Source organism: Camelus bactrianus, chromosome 23, assembly GCF_048773025.1.
Source record: "Camelus bactrianus isolate YW-2024 breed Bactrian camel chromosome 23, ASM4877302v1, whole genome shotgun sequence".
Lineage (NCBI taxonomy): Eukaryota > Metazoa > Chordata > Mammalia > Artiodactyla > Camelidae > Camelus > Camelus bactrianus.
The window spans coordinates 15353933-15374647 of NC_133561.1; the positions used below are offsets into that span (position 1 = coordinate 15353933).

At 43.2% G+C, this 20715-nt stretch overlaps 1 long non-coding RNA gene across 1 annotated transcript in view; it reads right to left on the reverse strand.

Moving 5' to 3' along the window:
* Positions 1-3690: 3690 nt before the first annotated feature.
* Positions 3691-20715, reverse strand: part of LOC141574840 (uncharacterized) — a 28910-nt gene continuing 11885 nt past the window's right edge. Inside the window, exon 4 of the long non-coding RNA XR_012501981.1 lies at positions 3691-5940. This is a non-coding gene — a long non-coding RNA (uncharacterized LOC141574840). The remainder of the gene's footprint in view (positions 5941-20715) is intronic.

The window sequence follows — 20715 nt, forward strand, 5'->3', positions numbered from 1 at the left end:
TCTGTGCATCAAAGGGTACAATCAACAGAGTGAAAAGGCAACCTGCAAAACGGGAGGATATATTTATGAAATATATATCTGATACGAAGTTAATATCCAGAATATATAAAGAACTCCTACAACACAACAACAAAATAACCCAGTTAAGAGATGGGAAAATGAGGGGATGATGTCATTAAGACGCTGGAGTGGCTAGACTTTATTCCCCAACAAAAACCAATTGGACAGCTATACACAAATGAAAATAGCTCTGGGAGGTCTCAAGAGTCCACTGAAGAATCTACAGTACTTACTTTATAGTACAAGGAACCATATTCAATTTCTTAAATCACTTTGCTGTACACCTGAAACTACTAACATTGTAAATCAACTACACTTCAGTAAAAAATTGAAAAAAAAAAAGAACCTACAATAACACAATAGAGTGAAAAATGGGAAATAACCACACAGAAAGGACCTCTAGGGAGCTGGCCTCAGTGGAGACATCTGGAGAGAGCTAGGGACAAAGAAGACGGGGGCACTGTAACTATCAGCTGTATGGCAGGTGCCACCATGGCCCCAACGGCCTTTGTCACTGAGGACCTCAACGGCCCCACGGCAGCCACAGATTCCCCACAGCTCTCACAGTGAAGGACCCTGTGGCACTCATTGATGCAGAATTCAGGAGCCTGCTCCACAGAGGACACCGCTGAGCCCACACCACTGAGGGGACCAACAGCCACTACCACCCCGAGGGAGATGCTGCTGTGCACCTGCCCTCCAGAAAGAGCTACTGCTGCACTGGCAAGAGCCAGGACGACCAGCTCCGACTCCTGTCCACAGCCCTGTGCGCACCCCGGACCCCAGATCTGTGGCTGCTCTGGTGCAACTACAAGGCAGCTTCTGGCGCTGAGACTGCTCCACGCGTGTCCGTGCTGCAGACCTCGGCCCCAGCGCTTCTCTGTGTGCGCCTGCGTCTCAGGCACCAGAGCCAGTGTAACTCCCCATATGCCTGCACTCCAGACCCCAGCTTCACGGCCACTTGGTGTGAGCCTGTGCCTCACACATTATCACCACTGTGGACTGGCCAGTGCCTTGAACCTGGGGGCTGGGGTTGCTCTGCAAGCATCCATGCTCCAGTCCCCAGCTCTGTGGCTGCTCTAGGAGCACCCACACATTAGACATTATTGTCACCTCCCCCCCGCAAGGGCATCTGAAAGTGGGGCTCGGCACCAAGAGGCACCCCCTCAGCCATGACAGCCCCCAGGAGTAAAAGAGATCAGCAGCCTTTGCCACTGAAGACCCTAACAGCCCTCGCTGCCACTGCAGACACCCACAGTCTTGGCCATTAAGGACCCCTGCAGTCTTTGCCCACACTGACCTCAGCTAACAGAGCTGCATGGAGACCTTACTGCTGGGTCTTCTCCAGAGCTACAACCACATAACCCATCCAGCTGGTGCCCCCACACCTGCAGGTGACGGACTTTCCCCACCAAATCCAGTCTGGAAAGTCTGGAAGAGGTGATTGCTCCATCAAATGCACAAGCATCAACACAAGGCTACAAGAAATACACACACAAAAAAAAAAAAATCAAGAAAAATGGATAGTGCTGAAGAACACAATAATTTTCCAGTAATTAACCCTAAAGAAATTGAGATCCACAAATTGCCAGACAAAGAATTCAAAATAATTATTTTAAGGAAGCCCAGTGAGTTAAAAAGAACATGGACAGACAACTTCATACATCAGGAAGGCAATGCAGGAACATAAGAAGTTCCAAAAACAGGTAGAAATTATTTTAAAAAGAACCAAACAGAAATTCTGAAGCTGAAGGATAAAATGAATAAAAAGTTTTTAAAAAACAATAGAAAGCACCAATAGCAGATTTGATCAAGCAAAAGAAAGAACCTGTGAATTCAAATACAAGTCTTTTGAAATTATCCAGTGAGAGGAGAAAAAAAGAATAAAAAAGAGCGAAGAAAGCCTATGTGAATTATGAGGCATCATGAAGCAAAATAATATTCCCATTACAAGAGTCCCAGAAGGAGAAGAGAAAGAGAAAGGGGCAGAAAGCTTATTGGTTGAAATAAGCTTATTGGTTGAAATAATGGTTGAAAACTCCCAAATCTGAGGAGAGATAGAGACTTCCAAGTACATGAAATTCATAGGTCCCCATACAGATTCAACCCGAGGAAGACTTCACTGAGACCTATTATAATAAAACTCAAAAATCAAAGACAAAGAGAATTTTGAAAGCAGCAAGAGAAAAAAATCCTCATCTCATACAAAGGAATCCCCATAAGGCTGTCAGCAGATTTCTCAGAAGAAACCTTGCAGGCGAGGAGAGAGTGTGATGATATATTCAAAGTGTTGAAAGAAAAAAAACTGCCAACCAAGAGTACTTTTACCCAGAAAGCTGCCTTTTAGAAATGAAGGAGACATAAAGACTTCCCCAGACAAACAAAATTAAGGGAGTTCATCACCTTTAGACCTGGTTTACAAGAAATGCTAAAGGAGTTCTTGACACTGAAGTGAAAGAATGCTAATTAGTAACATTAAAACATGAGAGTATAAAACTCACTGATAAAGGTAAGTGTATATTAAAATTCAGAATATTCTCATTCTGTAATGGTGGTGTGTACTCTAATATAAAGGTAAAAACACAAAAGTATTAAAATAACTAGCTACAATAATTTGCTGTATGAACACAATAATGAATACACAAAATAAAAAGAATTTATGACATCAAAAAATAAAATGGAAGGGGAAAAATGTGTACAGTTTCTGTATTCAATTGAAGTAAAATTGTTATGAGCTAAAAATAGATTGTTATCTATAAGATGTTTTATGTAAACCTCATGGTAACCACAAAGCAAAAGCCTATAGTAGATAAACAGAAGAGAAAAAAAATCAAAGCACATCACTATGGAAAATTATCAAACCACAAAGGAAGACAGAAAGAGAGCAACAAAGGAAATACAAAACAGCTTTAAAAAAAAAATGAATAAGATGGCAATAATAATAAACCAATCAATAATTACTTTAAATGTAAGCAGATTAAATTTTCCAATCAAAAGACATATAGTGGCTGAATGGTTAAAAAACAAAACCTGACTATTTGCTGCCTACAAGAGACTCACTTCAGCTTTAGGAACACACCTAGGCTGAAAGTGAAGAGCTGAAAATGGAAACCAATGCAAATGGAAACCAAAAAAGAGCATAAGTAGCTAAACCTATATCAAAAGTCAAAAACTGAAACAAGAAAGAAAGAAAGTCATTACATAATGACAAAGAAATTAATTCATCAAGAAGACGTAACAACTGTAAATACACACACGCCCAAAAGTGGAACACCTACATATATTAAACAAATATTGATGGAGCTGAAGGCAGAAATAGACAGCAATGCAGTTATATAAGGAGATTTCAATATCCCATTTTCAACCATGGATAGATCATCAAACAGAAAATCAAAAAGGAAATGTTGGACTTGAACTATACTTTAGACCAAATGGACCAAACAGACATATATAGAACATCCCATCCATCTGTAGCAGAATATACATTCCTCTCAAGTGCACACAGAGCATTCTCCAGGACATTGGAATCTTAAAAAAAAAAAAAAAAAAAAAGAGGCAAACTCATAGAAGCAGAAAATAGAGTAATGGTTGCCAGGGGCTGAGAAGTGGGAGATGTGGGGAGATATTGGTTAAAGTATACAAATTTTTAGTTCTAAGATGAGTAAGTTCTGAGGATCTAATGTATGGCAGACTGAGTACAGTGAATAATACTGTACTGTGTACTTGAAATTTGATAAGAGGGTAGATCTTAAGCATCCTCATCAAAAAATTAACTAATTAAAAAGGAACTATGTGAGGTGACGGATGCTAATTCACTTGATTCTGGTAATCACTTCACAGTGTATACTTATATCAAATCATCACATTGTATACTTTAAATACATACAATTTTATTTGTCAATTATACCTCAGTAAAAAATAAATTTAAAAGTTGGTGATTAATTATTGTTAGATATATACTACACACCTAAATCTTACCAATAAATATTTTTCAACAGTTTTTTTTTAATGGACAAAGGACTTGAATAGCTATTTCTTCAAAGAAGATATGCAAATAGCCAACAAATACATGAAACAACCCTCTACATTATTAATCATAAGGGAAACGCAAATCAAAACCCACAATGAGATACCACCTCAAACCCACTAGGATGCTAGTACTGAAAAGAAACAATAACAAACAACAACAAAAAAAAAGGAAAATAAGTGTTGACGAGGATGTGGAGAAATTGGAACACTCGTGCATTACTGATGGGAGTATAAAATGGTGCAGCTGCTGTGGAAAACAAAATGGAGTTTCCTGAAAACATTTAAAAATAGAATTACTATATGATTTAGCAATTCCAGAAAATTGAAAGCAGAGTCTAAAAGAGATAACTGTACACCCATGTTCATAACAGCATTATTCACAATAGCCAAAAAGCAACTCAAGTGTCCTGATAGATGAACAGATAACAAAGTGTGGTATATACATCAAGTAGAGTGTCATTCAGCCTTAAAAAGGAAGAAAATTTGGACACTTGCTACAACACGGATGAACCTTAAAGACAAATATTATTGTATAATTCCACTTATATGAGGTACCTAGAGTGGTCAAAACCATAGGGACAGAAGGTAGAATGGTGGTAACTAGGAGCTGAGGGGAAGAGGAAATGGAGAGTTGTTTCATGGGTGTGGAATTTCAGTTTTGCAAGATGAAAAAGTTCTGGACTTTGGTTGCACAACAATACGAACATACTTAACGCTACTGAACTGTACGCTTAAAAATGGTTAAGATGGTAAATTTTGTTATGTGTATTTTTGTCACAATTAAAAATTAGAAAGGAAAGAAGATGTAGAAATGATGCCAAGCCAACTATGTCAACATGTTATCTCAAAACACCCACCTTACAGGTTATTGTAAGATATTGAATATAGTTCCCTGTACTAATACCCTATAATGAAAAAGAATATATAAATATGTATAACTGAATCACTATGCTGTCCACCAGAAACTAATACAACATTGTAAAGTAACTATGCTTCAATTAAAAAAATTAAAATTTAAAAATAGGAAAACAATCACCTTAACCAGGAAAAAAAAAAATTAAGTATCTCCAAGTGCTAGAAACAAGTAACTTCAAAAGATCAGTTACAACCATATCAGATCAAACTGAAGAAGCTAGATTAAAACTCAGGCAATTAATAACTAAAAGCCAAAATGCCTCTGACTATTGCATAATGGCTCATTTTTCCTGCTGCCTAGAAATTGTCAGCCCTGTGTTTGGAACCAATGAAGCAAAGGGAATAGGAAAGGAAGCACTTCTGAATAATGTTATTAGTAGGTGCACCGCGGCATTTCGGACAGCACACAGGCAAATTTTGGCATCAGAATGTCGCCACTACAGGTGGATGAATCTACAGATATTAGTGATGGGGTTCAGTAATTGCAGTGGTAGGCATCTCTGAAGAAAAAGGTTTAGAAGAAATTATCTGTGTTGTAAAGAAGTGCCAAAACAAATCACAGGTGATGAAATACTCAAAGTGATGAATGGAAGCATTGGAACAAATATTATCAAAACCTGCGTAAATGTGGTCACTGATGGTGGAGCTGCAGTGACAGGAAAGAGACAGGGCTGTACATGGAGTGTTTATTCTGAAAATCAGGAGACACAAGGGAGACCCTTATTTTATTCACAGAAAAGCCCTTGTAGGAGCAAGTTTACCTATAGATCTGAATTTTATATCAAATGATACTCTAAAAATGGTGAATCTAATAAAATTAAAGCTATTCAGTCCCATCTGTTTTCCACTTTTTCTACATAAATGGTATCATAACACATTTCTGATGTTTCATGCCGAAGTGCGTTGGCTGGCCAGGCAAAGAACTGTGTCAGAAATCTACAGACAAAAGGAAGAAGGAAAAATTAATCTATGAATCATTCACACTATACAGATCTACTAAAAATAGTTAATGACTTTTTAAATGGTTTACTTAAGCATTTTTGAGTGAGCATCTGATAGAGATTAATTAAAAATTACAAGAACTGCATGAAAACATATAAATGTATATGGACGAAGTTTATGAGTTCAAAGCAAAAATTTAACTTTGGATAAGTGGGGTTAATATGATTTACCAGTGATATTAATGAAGACTAATCTGTGAGTCTTGAAAGTGATTAAGGACCAACAGCAGAACATCTGTGTAGGCTTAAGGAAAAGCTTCATTATTATTTAGAAATACTAAACTGATCAAATTTGATTGCATTCTAAATCCATTCACATTATCATAAAATATTACATTTGTCAATGAAGAAAAAAAAAAAAGCTGACAGATTTAAAGAATGATCTTGCCCTTGAAGTATAACTTAAAGAGATCAAAGTATATAAATTCTGGCTAGTGGTGAGGGAGAAGTTTCTGTCAGCTGAGGAATAAAAGGCATTATTCTGCCATTTGCTACAACATATGTGTTCCAATGCTAGCCATTAAAATCCTGATTAGGATTTATGTGTAGCCATTTTCAATATAAAACCCAATATTACAAAGTAAGTTCATGAAAGCAAGCTCAAGTTTCTCAATAAAGATTATTTTCGAAAAGGAAGACTTCGTATTTTATTTTCTAATCACAAGCATATAATATAAAGAAAAATGTAATATATGTAAATATAAACCCCCTCCTGTTTACTCCAGTGAGCCATAGAAATAGAATATCATCATTTCCTATGTAAGCAATGATGTAAAAACCGCTGGGAAGCAGGGCTTTAATATATCATATGCACGGTGTAAACTCAGGAAGGTACTACAGTCTGCAGCGCTCCCCAAACTGACTCAATCCTAGAACTTGTCTTGCATGTAACTGGTTAATGTCTTGTAAATCACTAGTGTTCTCTGGAACACTGCTTGGAGAAACCGAGGTGATGTAAACTTCTCATCACACAGATGAAGGAATGGGTGTCCAGAAAGGGGAAATGAAGTGAGTGATATGAAGTCATTTCAATGATTTCGTATCTATGAACCACCTCATGGGTTCAGAGTTGAACACATTCTTGGATATTCCAGAATTTGCTGATATTATATTGAAAGCAGGGCATGCAAAAGAATTTGGAGTTTTTTCCTGAAAGAATCTCTCAGGGTTCAGTCAAGTGGAAGTTGCTTTGTAGAGGATATTTTCTCTTCTTCTTCTTCTCCTCCTCCCCCTCCTTCTTCTCCTTTTTGACGTATCTCTGCTTTCAAATCATTGCCTCTTTTATATGGCTCCCCCAAAGAGGCAATCAAAGCAGGATTGGGATAAACCCATAAACAAGTCTTTATTGTTTTTCCCTCAGTGATGACCTGTCATCATTTTAACTTCAGCTCCCTAGGAACTAGAATTGCATTTATCCTGTGGTCTCCAGTCGTTTGTTCTAGAATTCCTATCCTCATTTTTTATCATCATGTAATTCCCTGGACTGACTTCTATTGTTTACGTACTTGTTTTTTCAATCATGTGGCTCACCAGAGAGTACATGTTTCAAAGACTTCACTCTTTTAATCATCCAACAGTTGGAAACATGGACAGCCAATGACAGAGTTCTTGGCCCTGAGATTCCATAAACCAGATGTGTGGGGTGAGGAATGGGGGCCAGAACCTTCCAGCTTCAAATCTCCAACCCTCATCTTTAACTCTTTTTCTTGGACTTCCCATAAGATTTAAAAGAGAGCCATGGGGTCCATCCCTTGGCCCTTGTCACATGTTGGGTGGTGAAGCTGACTTAGAGCTGGGGTGGCAACAGGACCTTTGGGGGGGCCTGCCCTCCATGGGGAACAAAGGAAACAGGACTGAGCTGAGGGAGGAGTGGGACCGTGACAAAGGCTCCATGCAAGCCTCAGCCATGCCCACAGGGAGCTCTGTAGCTGGGACAGCCCTTCAGAATTGTCCCCAGCTGGGCGAGTGTCCCAGGCTTTTGAACCCCTACATCATCCAGTCATTGGATGCCAGTGAGCCCCAGGATGGGGGATGAACTTGGGCCCAGCAGCTATCTTCTGCTGAGGGCAATTCCCAGCCCTTGACTCTGCACTGGCAGCAGCTGAGGGAAGAAATCCTGCATCTGGAGGAGGCATTGGGAAGAAGAGTGCAGCATCTACCGCCATGGAGTCCCTCTGGACCTGAGGCCAACAACCCACCTCCTGGTCAAGTAAGTACTCACCAGCAAATGTGTGGGCCCCATGCTATAGCCCCAGAAACATTCTTAAGACCTGCTGCCATTCCCCTCCACCACCACCAAGTGAAGGTAAGTCCACCATGTGGGACTAGCTTATAACGCTCAGTGCAGGCAAAGTTCAAGAGACCTAGAAGAAACGGATGCGGTGCATAGCATCACTCCTGTTTAGTTGGCTGGTGCCACTCACTGAGTCAGTCCCTGTCCATTGCAGTGCGCCCCAGATACTTCCAGGAGAGCCAGAGTTGTCCCACTTGTGACTGGAATCAGCTCCGACCCTTTCCTCTGGGAACCGCTGTCACTTATGTACTCACCAGGCACAGCCGTGGTCAGCTGCAGAGTGGTGCCCTCAAGGCAGGTGCCCCGGGAGCCCCCCCCCCCCCCCACAAAGCTGTGCTGTACTCTCTCTCTTCCTTTTGGGTTTATCGTGTAGGTACCAGAGCAGCACTGACCTCTGCCCCAGACTCTATGAAATGTCTAAAGAAACAACTGTCAGTCTTTATCTGCAGCTCCCTGCTCTTCTGGTTCCACCCTTGGACTCAGATTTAAGTCCCTGGGGACTGGGCCGGGAGACACATCTGAATGCGGTACAGTGCAGTCTAGCTGTTAACAGCACAGGTCCTGGGTTTGAAGCCTGGCTCTGCAACTCACTGTATGTCCTTATTCAAATTACCAAAACACTCTGGGTCTCAGTTTTCTCATCTAATAAATGGAGATTTGATACTTCCTATGCCAGGGGTGGGAGAAGCTTAAAAATTAATATATATAACGTGCTTAGAACAGTGTGTGGCACAGAAACTCTCAGTAATATTGCTTCTTTTCAGAATTTCCCTCCCCAGGAACTCCGCAGTTCCTTAAGCAGATTTCTGGTTGTCCTGCCTCTTCACACAGTGATGGACACAGAGCAGGCTCCAACTGCAGGCAGCTGGGTCTATAGCCACCCTTGGCATCTCCCACCTAGTGCCGAGGGAGCCGCACCCCCCGGCCAGCAGACTTCCCAGACAGATGTGGAGGCCACCCAAGCCCCTGCTGAGGGATCTGTGTATGTCTCCCAAGGCTACAGCACATCTCTCTTCTCAATCCTCCTTCCTCATTTTCTAATCATTCCCTGCGCAGTGTTCGCATCCCCAGGGCCTCTCACAGCTCACGCGCCTCCTCCCGCTGGAGCCTGTGATTGACATGAGCAAGAACCCGTGGGGCCCTGCAGTCCCCTCCCACACACAGTCAGACCCCTGTGACTGTTCTCAACTGCACGTCCAAGCCAACGTTCAGCCTGATCCTGTCCCCGACTGACTGTGGTCCTGTCACTTCCCTTCTCTGGACCCAGCAGCTTACTTATCCTTGAAACCTCAGAGCTAAGGAGGATGAGTCGTCCGCTCCCTCCAGCTCTAACAGTCCATCGTTGGGGAGAACATCGTGCAGGGGCTCAGGCGTCAGACTCGTATGTGCGTGACAGTCCTGGCTTCGCACTCTCCCACGCCGTGGTCCTTAGCAACCTCTCTAAGCCTCAACTCTCCGGTCTTCAAAGAACAGTGATGGTTGCAGTGTAATAATAATGATAATAATAATGCCCTGAACCCATCTCTTCCCTGTCCTTCAAAGCAGCCTTTTCCACAAATCCTTTACTCAGCTCATCTAAATATGGTTTTCCCTCCATAAGTAAGTCCCTGTAACATGGAATTTCTATCTTTCAGAATGTACAAATGCTGCGCGCCTTGCATTCAAAGCATTATTTATGGGGTGGGGGCAATGTCACCCCTGTACCCAATGCTGGCCCAACACAGGGTCTTACACACTGTAGGTCCGTAAAGAACCTCCATTGACCTGATCATGGAAAAGAAACAAAGGCTTAAGTGGCTTGAGTGTACCCCTCATCTCTGAAGTCCTGGCATCAATGACACATCAAAGGAGGGGTCCTGGGGTACACAGCATGGGGGGTCTGGTAGGAGACTTTGCAGAACTTAACTTGGGAAACCAGAATTTCCACTTGAGGGTTGGTGTAAATCTAAGGAAAATCAACCAGTTCAGACCCCTGACCCTTCCCACTGGCCACCACCACTGAACTTTAAAGAATTCCAGTGTTATGTGGCACCTTGGTCGCCCCCTTTTGTGGGGAGAACCCAGGAGGGGCGGGGGAGGGGCAAGGCCCAGACTTAGAGTTTGGCTTTCAAGCCCAATGGGCGCAGCTCTGCTCTGCATACAATTTCACGAGCCCACCTGTCACCCTGTCATATGTAGGAGAAAAAATGAGAGTGATAAAATAATCTGTCCGTTTTTATACCTAGGCCATCACTTCCAGGCTTGGCTCTAATTATCTTAACCGCTGCAAAACCCTCTTCAACAGGAGAGCATACCAATTAATTTCCCTTATCTGAGGTGACGTCATAATGGATCCTCCTAGAAAGACAGGCTCTGGGTGTTGGGAAAGAAAAGAGATTTTAAGACTCCATTGTCATCTTTAATCCTCCTTCTCAGACGAAGCTGGTTTTCTGGTCCCTCAAACAGGTATTGACTTGGAGCTTGAAGTCCTGGGAGCCCCGGGTCCTCAGGCAGAATTACAATGGTGGGAATTATTCCGCTGCACTTCAGTCTAATTTACTGCTTCTCGCAGGGTCTTGCACACAGGCAGGCCCAGAATGCAAATGATATGATTGCTTTCATTAAATCGTCTTTTTATGACTGTATAATTTCAGTAATTAAAACCTTTACTAATATATTCTGTGAAGCAGGCAGAATGTTACAGTAATGTATGGCCCTTATTAATTTTTGAAAAACAGGGGTGAAATTTGAATAACCTGCTTCTGCACACTTAAGAGCTCTGAAAAGAAAAGGAAAAAAAAAGCCGGATACAATTTTGACTAATGTAAACTAATTAGCATTCATTGTGTTTTATTCCCTCTTCCCCCACTGAAAAGTCACCATGGAGGGTATTAGCATGGCCTATTGCATATTTCAAATCCTATCTTGTTCCTGGCACACCTTTGGGTTTGTCACCAAAAGAGAGAGCCTGCAGCTCTTTAATCATCACAATTAGAGAGTGAGAAATCTAAACAGCATCTGTGACTCCCTTGCTAAGTCCCCCAGTGCAGTCAGCAGCCGTGTCTGTCTGTCTGTCTGAGCTCTCAGAGCCCTTGTTTTCCCCAGGCAAGACCTTGCTGTCTCCTGAGGAATGCTGCTTGTGCTCGATGCTTTAGCGTGCCCGTGGGCACAAGACCACGGGCATCTCTGCGGGCACACGCAGGCTTACGTGGGCACAACCAAACACGGAGCTTCTACTTAGGGGCTGTTCCCAAAAGATCAGTGGGAACAAAAATTTGGAATACAGATGGTTTCAGTTAGATCTGGAAGCGTGTCTCCTACACCGCGTTCATCTTCCATTTAACCAGAGAGGTCAGATGTTCACGCTTTATAGTACCAGCTCCAAAAAGCACCCTGGGATCCACAGTGGCTGAATTTAATGGAAATCTTAGTTTAAAAAATAGCTCCTCTGTCTGCAATTCAAGTACCAGTGTCCCTTCTACAAAGAACAATTTCCAATATGAAATTAAAATCTCATCACAAGAAACCCCAAAGCGGATCATCTTTTGTTTCTATCAAACATTTAAGTAAGCAAGTAATTAGCAAGAGTTTGCACGTAGGTAATTTTGACATCAGGTTTTGTTTTACTGGCATATGCTGTGATTTAACAACCATCACCCCTAATATCAGCTTTTTTCAACAATTTTTTTGAACTTCTAGTATGTGCCAAACTCCAACCTGAGCTCAGGATCTAAAGCCATCAGTGGCTCACCATTGTTTATAAAATAAAGTGCATTATTCTAAGTCCGCCATCATCTGGCTCCAAACTAGCTTTCCCAACATCGTTTCCCCACTTGCCGCTCCTGATATACATGCTGTTTTAACAACCTCTGTCTCTGCAGATGCCAGTTGGAAAGCCCTGTCGCCTGGCCTCTGTATGCCCAAATCCTTTGCTCCCTAAAGTGCATCACGAATGCCACCTCCTCGGTAAGCCCTTCCCCTATACAGGGAAGCCACATTATCCGTGTGTTCATTTCTGTGTCCCACAGGTACTTGTTGCTTGGGGAAAATAAAAATTGTCTTCTCCTCCAAATAATGACTAAGGAACTGACCCCTAGTACAAGTAGTCCTGTTGGACACTGATTAACAACCAGCACTTGCTTTGTCCAGGCTTTATCCCTTGGTCATTCCCTGATGGAGCTGGTGTAAACACCCACACTATAAAGCACACAATGCAAACTGATCAGTTAAACGAGAACTCTCGGGAAAGACGCAAATTTCATGAAGTCAATGAAAGTGATGTTGAAGTGTCTGATCTTATGCTAAGTCACTGACACATAACAATTGAAGAAGAGAATATAAAAGAGGGTGATAACTGACAGGGCTTTAGAAAATAATAATTTGGAGAGACCTTTGGAAAAATTACTAAAGCCCTTAAATATTTGGGGGGAAAGGATTGCCTTTTTGATTAGTCCAGGAAAGTGGAAAGCAAAGTGAGGAAGGTTGTCTTATGCTGTCATATGGTTTTGTATGACAATTATGCAAAACATTCTCTACTCAACCCTGGATTCAGTTTTCATACATCCTAAAAATTAGTGAGAAGTTGTAATTATAACTTGAATTGTGTTACATCAAAGATAAAATTCTTTGATCCATAATTTTTTATCTGATTTTTCTCAAGACAAAGTCTCAAACTTTTCAGACTAGTTACTAGTTAATGCCTCATTTCAACAGGCTTTGCTGAGAACCAGTTACCCTTACATAACAAGGACCTCCTGGACCACTATAATGACATCTCTTCCCTCTCTGAATACACATAGCCCTTTACCCGGCACTTCTCACCCTCCAGCTGATGTTACAGCTATTTAAGAACCAGTATCATCTCCCCACCATCTTGAGGCAAGACCTGAGACTTGCACATTGAAGGCTAAGAGCAGCCTTTGTAGTCAGGCTGCCTGCAATGAAATCTCAGTTTCAGCTCCTTCAAGTTGTGTGAACTTGGATGGGTTCCTTACCCTTCCTGCACCTCAGTTCCTCATTTGTAAAATGAGGACAATGAAAGTGTGTATCCTTTAAAACAATGAGGTTGTTTTAAAGACTAAATTATGTAATAGACATAAAAGAGCTTGGAATAATGCCTAGCATATGTCAATTATTCACTCAGTGCCAACCGTATTGGGTTTGTTTGTTTGTTTTTTTACAGTTGTTGAAAGTCCTTTTTTTTTTACTGATCCACTTTTTTTTTTTTGCATAAATCTAACATGTACAGCTCAGTGAATTTTCTCATTACAAACAATTGAATATAGTTCCCTGTACTATACAGTAGGTCTTGGTTGTTTGTCTATTTTATATATATTAGTGTGTATCTGTTAATCCCAAACTCCTAATTTATTCCTCCCCCAAGCCCTTTTCCCTTTGGTAGCTATAGTTTGTTTTCTCTGTCTGTGAGTCTATTTCTGATTTGTAAATAAAATTTATATCTTTTGTTTAGATTCCACATATAAATAATGTCATATGATATTTGTCTTTGTCTGACTTACTTCACTTAATATGATAATCTCTAGGTCCATCCATGTGGCTACAAATGGCATTATTTATTTCTTTTTATGGCTGAGTAATATTCCATTGTGTGTGTGTATGTATGTATGTATATATATATATATATATACCACATCTTCTTTAAGTCCAGTCATCTGCTGATGGACAATTAGGTTGTTTCCATGTCTTGGCTATTATGAAAAGTAGTGCTAACCATTTTTAATGTTATTTTCCATCCCCTTGAATGCCTAGGGGGAAACAATTTTTACCTATTCCTGAAGGTTTCTCCCATGTGGAGGTGTGAACTGTCATTATCCCCTCTCCCCAACTTGCTTCACCCTAGGCAGGAGATGTGATTTTATCTGATCACAGGTTTTGAAAAGAATAAACTGGGCATACTGGCCTTGACTCAGCCCCTTCCTTTTTCCTCTTGGGAGCCGGGCTACTCACCTGTACTGGCACCAACCCTGCCCTTATGGGGAGGAGGCCTGGGGCACCCTGGACCTCCATGACTGAGTCAATTTCTGGGCTAGGCTTGGGTGGGCTGCATCTCCATTTTGTGCCTGGGGGCTTTGGAGCCAGCACTGCCTGGCTCCAGCCAGCTCTCAGAGTGACCGTGCACGGTGGTCACATGACACAGGCAGGCAAAGCTAAGACAGGCATGACCGTGAGAACAGGAGGGTATCTGAGGCCACATCCCTCTTCTGCTGGAACTGCTCTGACACCTGCTGCCGATGAATGACTTGGCCAAAGCCCATGACTTTACTCCCCAAGCTGTCTCATAAGCGTCCCCTACCCTGGCCCCCACCCTTGCCTGATACTGGTTACGCTGAGGGGTCTCCACGCTCTCAGGATCCCTTAGTCAGCCTGTTCCCCAGAGCTCCTCTTCCCCTTCCCTCGCACCCTTCAGCAAGTCTGTTTCAGTTAAGGCCACTGTGACTGAAAGTCCCAGCAGCCAGCTTGTGCTGGCTAAAGTGAAAAAGAGGCGGGGAGGGGAATTCATTCCAAAGATCTGGAGCTCTGGTGCTCAACCTTTTTTTTAAATCACCCCTGCCTCAAACCATTTTAGATATTTTTTGTGTGATAATCAAGGTCCCAAACCCCATAAAATTTTAATGCTTCAGTTGTACTGTGTGTCTGTTTATGTACTATGGCCCTTTGGAGGGCCACAAACCATTGTAACATCATAAGCTTTTTTGCCCCCCAAGAGCTAATCTATTTATTTTTTTAATCGAAGTATGATACAGATGAACTTATTTACAAAGCAGAAACAGACTCACAGACATAGAAAACAAACTTATGGTTACCCTGAAAACTAATTCTGCCTCCTTTGGGGCAATATCACCCCTGTTAAGAATGCAGGATATTCTAGAGGGATTACATAGGACCCAGAAATAATCCATAACAAAGTACCTCTGCTTCTCAACGCATCTGTCCTTATCGGTGTATTTGCCTCTCTCTCTTTCCCTGCAAAGTAACTTTCTTTACTGTGCAGTCACCTGTAGGAAACATGGCTCATACTCCCCAGTGTTGACATGAACTGTTCAAGGAGCCAACCCAGGAGAAGTTTGGAATCCCTTAGTCTCTATCTCAAATGCTCAGGGAAAGACTTCTTCCAGCCCACGTCGGAGGTGTCCACTCCCGACAGTCAATGGGGTCAGTGGCAGGGTCATTCGCTACAAAAATGGCTGCTAGGGGTTTATCACTGTTACCAAGTGGTCAGGGAAGAACAATTCCCAGTGGGGGGTGCCTGAGCATCAGCACCCTGACACGGTCTCAGAACCCAGTTCTCCCACTCCTTCCTCTCTGCTGCACCTGCCCACCCCTGACCTGCGTCTTCTGTAGGTTATTCCCAAATCTCACCCAGCCCCTGGCTTCATTTCCTCCCTCCACACAGGCCTGGGCCTCTCACTGATGTCCTGAAACGAATTCACACCCAACAAGGGGCCTGGAGAGCCCACTGGCCCTGACACAGCAAGGGCCCTGGCCAGCTACCTATCTTTCTTTCCGCTAATGGTCAGTTGCATTGTGTGAATTTCACCCTGTCTCTCCATCCCCATCTCTGAATCCTTGCTCTAAGCTGTGTTTCCTCAAAATGACCTTTCAGCAGCTTCCAGAGACCAGCGCTCACCTCTCCCAATGCACTCTGCACAGGACTCCTAGGGCCCACCATCGTCCATGCCTGGATATTCTCCGTGTCTACTACCTGCATGCTGCCTTCATCCCACCCAAGCAGTAGCTCTCCCTGCCTTCAAGACACAACCTTAGGGTGTGGGGGTATAACTCAGTGGTAGAGTGTGTGCTTAGTATGCCCAAGGTCTTGAGTTGAATCCCCCAATACCTCTGTAAAAAAAAGTTAAAAAAAAAAAAAAGACACAACCTTAGGCTTTTAAACACTCACACCTAGGAGCTTCCCCCGACTCACTTATCCACCCTCCAATCAAGTAACACCTTCCGTGATGTGTATCTGTCATTCATCACATCCTCTCCTCTCCTCTGTGTGACTGTCCCTCCCAAAGTGCGGTCCACACCCGACCTTCATTCTGTGCCCCACACACGGGGGGTCCACTGCCCAGTGGTGCTCTCCATTAGTTCGGATTCTTCCCCAGCACCATTCTTTCAAAGGGTTACAGTGGCATGCGGTTTGCAGAGAATTTGAGTGACATGCCCTGTAAGCCAGAAACTGGCAAGATGGTAAGAAACGCTGAGAAGTAGAAGTGGGACAGCTTCGTTCTTTCATCCCAGAGGCAGCAGCTGTGCTCTTAGCATCTTGAGCTCTCAGGACCTTGCATCCCAGAGGAACACTGGTCTGGCCCGTAAGACTTGGAACAGAAAGAGTCAGCGGCTCCCAACAGAAGTGCCAAGCCTCCCTCGTTTCACAGCGGCACAGAGAGTTCTTTTTGTCCAGTTTCCAGGAGACCGATGAAGCCGAGGGGAGGCGGGAGGCAGGCATGGCTACAGTCGTCTTTAGAATTAAGTTTCAGCATAGCAGCCTTGCCTGCACAGCCAGGAAAGGGCTGTGGTGAGAGAAGAGCTAATCCTTCCTTCCACGCGGGCATCACAAATGCCTTCAGGCTCTCAGGCAGCGGAGTCTTCTCAGGAGGAGAGTGACAAAATAGCAATGTGGAATGATTTTATCAGGAGTTGAGTCACTAAGATGGTGGCCGCAGAGTGGGACTCAAACACATGGGTTGGAGCAACACCCTTGAACCTTCTATGTGAGGGAGACCTTCTTCCTCATCCTCCCCATCCCCCGCCTCATCTCCTGCATTTGCTTCTCCCCAGGCATTGGAGTCACTCCTCCCTTTCACTGCAGACAGCTTTCCTGAGCTCTGTCTCCACCACGGCTGCCTCCGCACACACCTCTCAAGGGATCATCTGGCCCACAAGGTCCCCCTTCTCTAGGAAGACCTCTAGTACTCAGAGGTGAGCCCCCCATACCTATTTCTGCCCCTGTGATCTTGCCCCCAGCCCCCATAGTGGACCTCTGACCTCAGCTGAGCTGGTCAGTTTCTCCTGCAAATTTGAACTTAAGAAAAGAGAGACACAATGACTGGAGTTGTTGAAGCAGAATCAGGTTGGTGGCCACTCCAGGAGAACCTGCTGCTCTGTGTCTGAGCTGGTCCTGGGTCTTCTCATTACTGTGTCAACTGGAATTACTATGATTGCTCAATCTCTCTCACGTGAGCCAGGCCCAGGTTCTGTGGGCTTGTACCAAAAGTACTCTGCAGCTCGCGGATCCATTTTTCCCATGTTTGTATTCTAGATTCCCTGGAGAGAGACTCTGACTCAATCTCACCTCTGGAATAGCTTTTTCTGGGTCAGCGTCCACCCTCCAAGGTCAACCAGCTGTGGCCAGTGTGGGCAAGGCCCCTTAGAAATGCGGCTATAGTAGCCAACTCTTGGATGTATTGGGGGCAGTCAGTGCTGAAGACACCTTTGCAGGAGGGCTGGGAAGGCTCCCATGAAGGGTCTCCTGCAATGAGATCAGGCAGGGGAGGGGGAGCCCGGCGTTAACGAGGGTCTCACGGAGGCAAAGGGCTTGTGATAGACGGCAGTGGGTGTTCAGCTTGACTCAGCTTTATAAAGTCTTTCTGAGGCAGGAAGAAACATTTCTAGAATTGCATCTCCAGTCAGCTCTGCAAATCTTCTAGCCTTGGATCCTTGGCGTCTGGTGGGCTGCAGGGGTGTGGGATTTCAGGTAAAGGAGAGCCGTGCTAACTAGTCTGCTTCCCTAACAAATAACTTATCGGTTATTCGGAGCTCTGTCCAAAGCTGTGAGTCTAATTAGCTTTAATATCCTCTTTGCCGCCAAACCTAATGTGAAAACACAGACACATGCGAGGAAAACACATTTGGTTAATTAGCCTTGTGAAAACAGTGTTCCTCACATCCACGCCAGCTTCCAGGTCTCTTCACGAAGCAGCCAGAGCCACGGCTTCCTGGAGAGAGCCAAGGCCTTGTCTCTGTGGCAACAAGGGTGGGCACCGGGGAATCCTGCCTGCCACCTGCCCTCCAGGTGCCAGAGGATGTGAGCTGGCTGTTCCTTTTGTCCTCTCCAAAGTCACCTGGGCTGACACTGTCAGAGGTGGAGCAAATTGTGGAGTTAGACCTGGAAGGGCCATTGGGAAGCATCTGGTAGAGCCCCCTCATTTTTATCATTTTATTATCTATTTATTTGTTGGTGAAATATACAGAAACATGAAATCTACCATTTTAACCAATGTGTTTTCAAGAATACAACTTAGTGGCAATTAAGTACATTCACATTTTTATGCAACTATCACCTCCATCCATCTCCAAAACATTTTCATCATCCCAAGTAGAAACTCCGTGCCCATTAAACAATAACTCCCTGCTCCCCTCTCCCCCAGACTCTGGCAACCACCATTCTACTTTTGGTCTCTATGTTTTTGACGACTGTAGGTACCTCATCTGAGTGGAATCATACAATATTTGTCCTTTGGTGTCTGGCTTATTTCATTTAACACAGTGTCTTCAAGGATCATCCATTTTGCAGCATGTGTCAGAATTTCACTCCTTTTTTGGCTGAATAATATTCCATTGTATGGACATAACATATTTTGTTCTCTATTCCTCTGTGGGTAGACATTTGGGTTGTTTCCACCTTTTGCTGTTGTGAATGGTGCTGCTATTAACGTTGGTTTACAAATTAATTTTTAATTCTAATACCTTATTGCAGAGTAACCATGCTCATTGTAGAAAAACTCGAAAATGCAGAAAAACAAAAAAGATCAAAATAATCCTCAGTGGGGGAGTATAGCTCAGTGGTAGATTGCATGCTTAGCATGTGTGAGGTCCTGGGTTCAATCCCCCCCTCCAAATTTAAAATTTTTTAAATTTTGGAAAAGAAGTGACAAAATAATCCTTAACCTCCACACTGAGAACTAACCCCATGAACACTCACTGTTTATCCCTCCAAACATACTCTCTCTCCCTTTCAATTTCCTTCTCCTTCTAGTTTTCCACATAAATATATTTGTAAACAAGATGGAAACATACTACACACATTTGTTTACAAGCTTTTTAAGCTTATTTTATCATGTGCAATACCTTCATGCCTCCTTCTGCCTCTCTGGAGAGATGATAGATGGACAGATAACTGATAGATGGATAGATAACTGATAGATGGGCAGGTGACGGACAGACATAGATATAGATACTGCTACCTGATTCTAGAGACTCCATTGTAAACTATTCTATGGATGTACCACTATGTGAAATACCATCATGTAATCTGCCCATTTCCCAAGGTTGTTGGACACTTAGATTATTTTCAATATTCTGCTATTAGAAGAAATAGTGTGATGTGTCCTGTGGCTGAGTCTTTGAGCATTGTCTTTAGTTATTCTCTCAGGGTAAAGTCCTCAGGCAGAATAATTGAAAACATCCTCACTTTATAACTATGAAAACTGCAGCCCAAAGAAGTAGAGTGCTAGCCTAAACTTCTGCAGGCATAATTTGGTCATTCTTAGTGGTACTGGGAAAAGGTGCAACGTGTGTTTTCAGAGCTCCTTTTTGTTCTGCCAGAAGCCAAAACCCTTCATTTCTTACCCATCAGAGACCCCCACTGTGCTGACCCTCCTGAGCCCACCCTCTCTGGAATCACCCACAATCCTCCCAGTCACCAGTCTCCACTGAGTGCCTCAGTCCCTTAGGAACTCCAAGTGTGCTAGGGTTTACCAGATCTACTGATCTGTGCTGTGTTGAGGTATTCACAGATAATAGGGACTAACTAACTCTCCAGCAGAGATGGCTTTGACTAATGACTTTGGGATAGTGCCTGTATATATACAAGGATAGAATAAGCAAACCCAGGTATTTGATATCTAGAATTTAAGGTACACTTATAGTGCTGTGGAGTATGTACTCAATAAATAACTGTTAAGATAAAAAGAAAGGAAGGACGGGAATATGGAGTTTAATCCTGCCTCTCCCTAGTCTGTGGCCCCATACTTCACCCCACCCTGGCCCTAACCTTGCCCCAGGTTTGGTTAAAGTGAGTTTTCCTAATGAAGATAATGCCAAGAAAAGGAGAGGCTGAAAATCAGCTCCGTCTCTTCCCAAGCTCCACATTCATTAGGCCAAGAGCTAGGAAGAGCAGGGTGATTTATTGGGCTCCGAACTGCCATCATTTAAAGCAGCGTGATGAATTAGGGTAGTAATGCATTGAAGGCAAAGCCCTAATGCAGTGTGATGTTCCAACTTAGAGAATTTATGGAGATAAAATTGTGAATATATAAGGAAAGTGGGGAAAATCAATCTGCGAGAGCGAGAGACTGGGAAGGGAGGACTGCCTCTCGGGACAGACCCTGCACCCAAGGGCACCAGGCATAGGGCTTTTGTTGATTTAAGCAGATCCACACCTGCCTGGCATCTTTGGGTTTGGACCTGGATTCT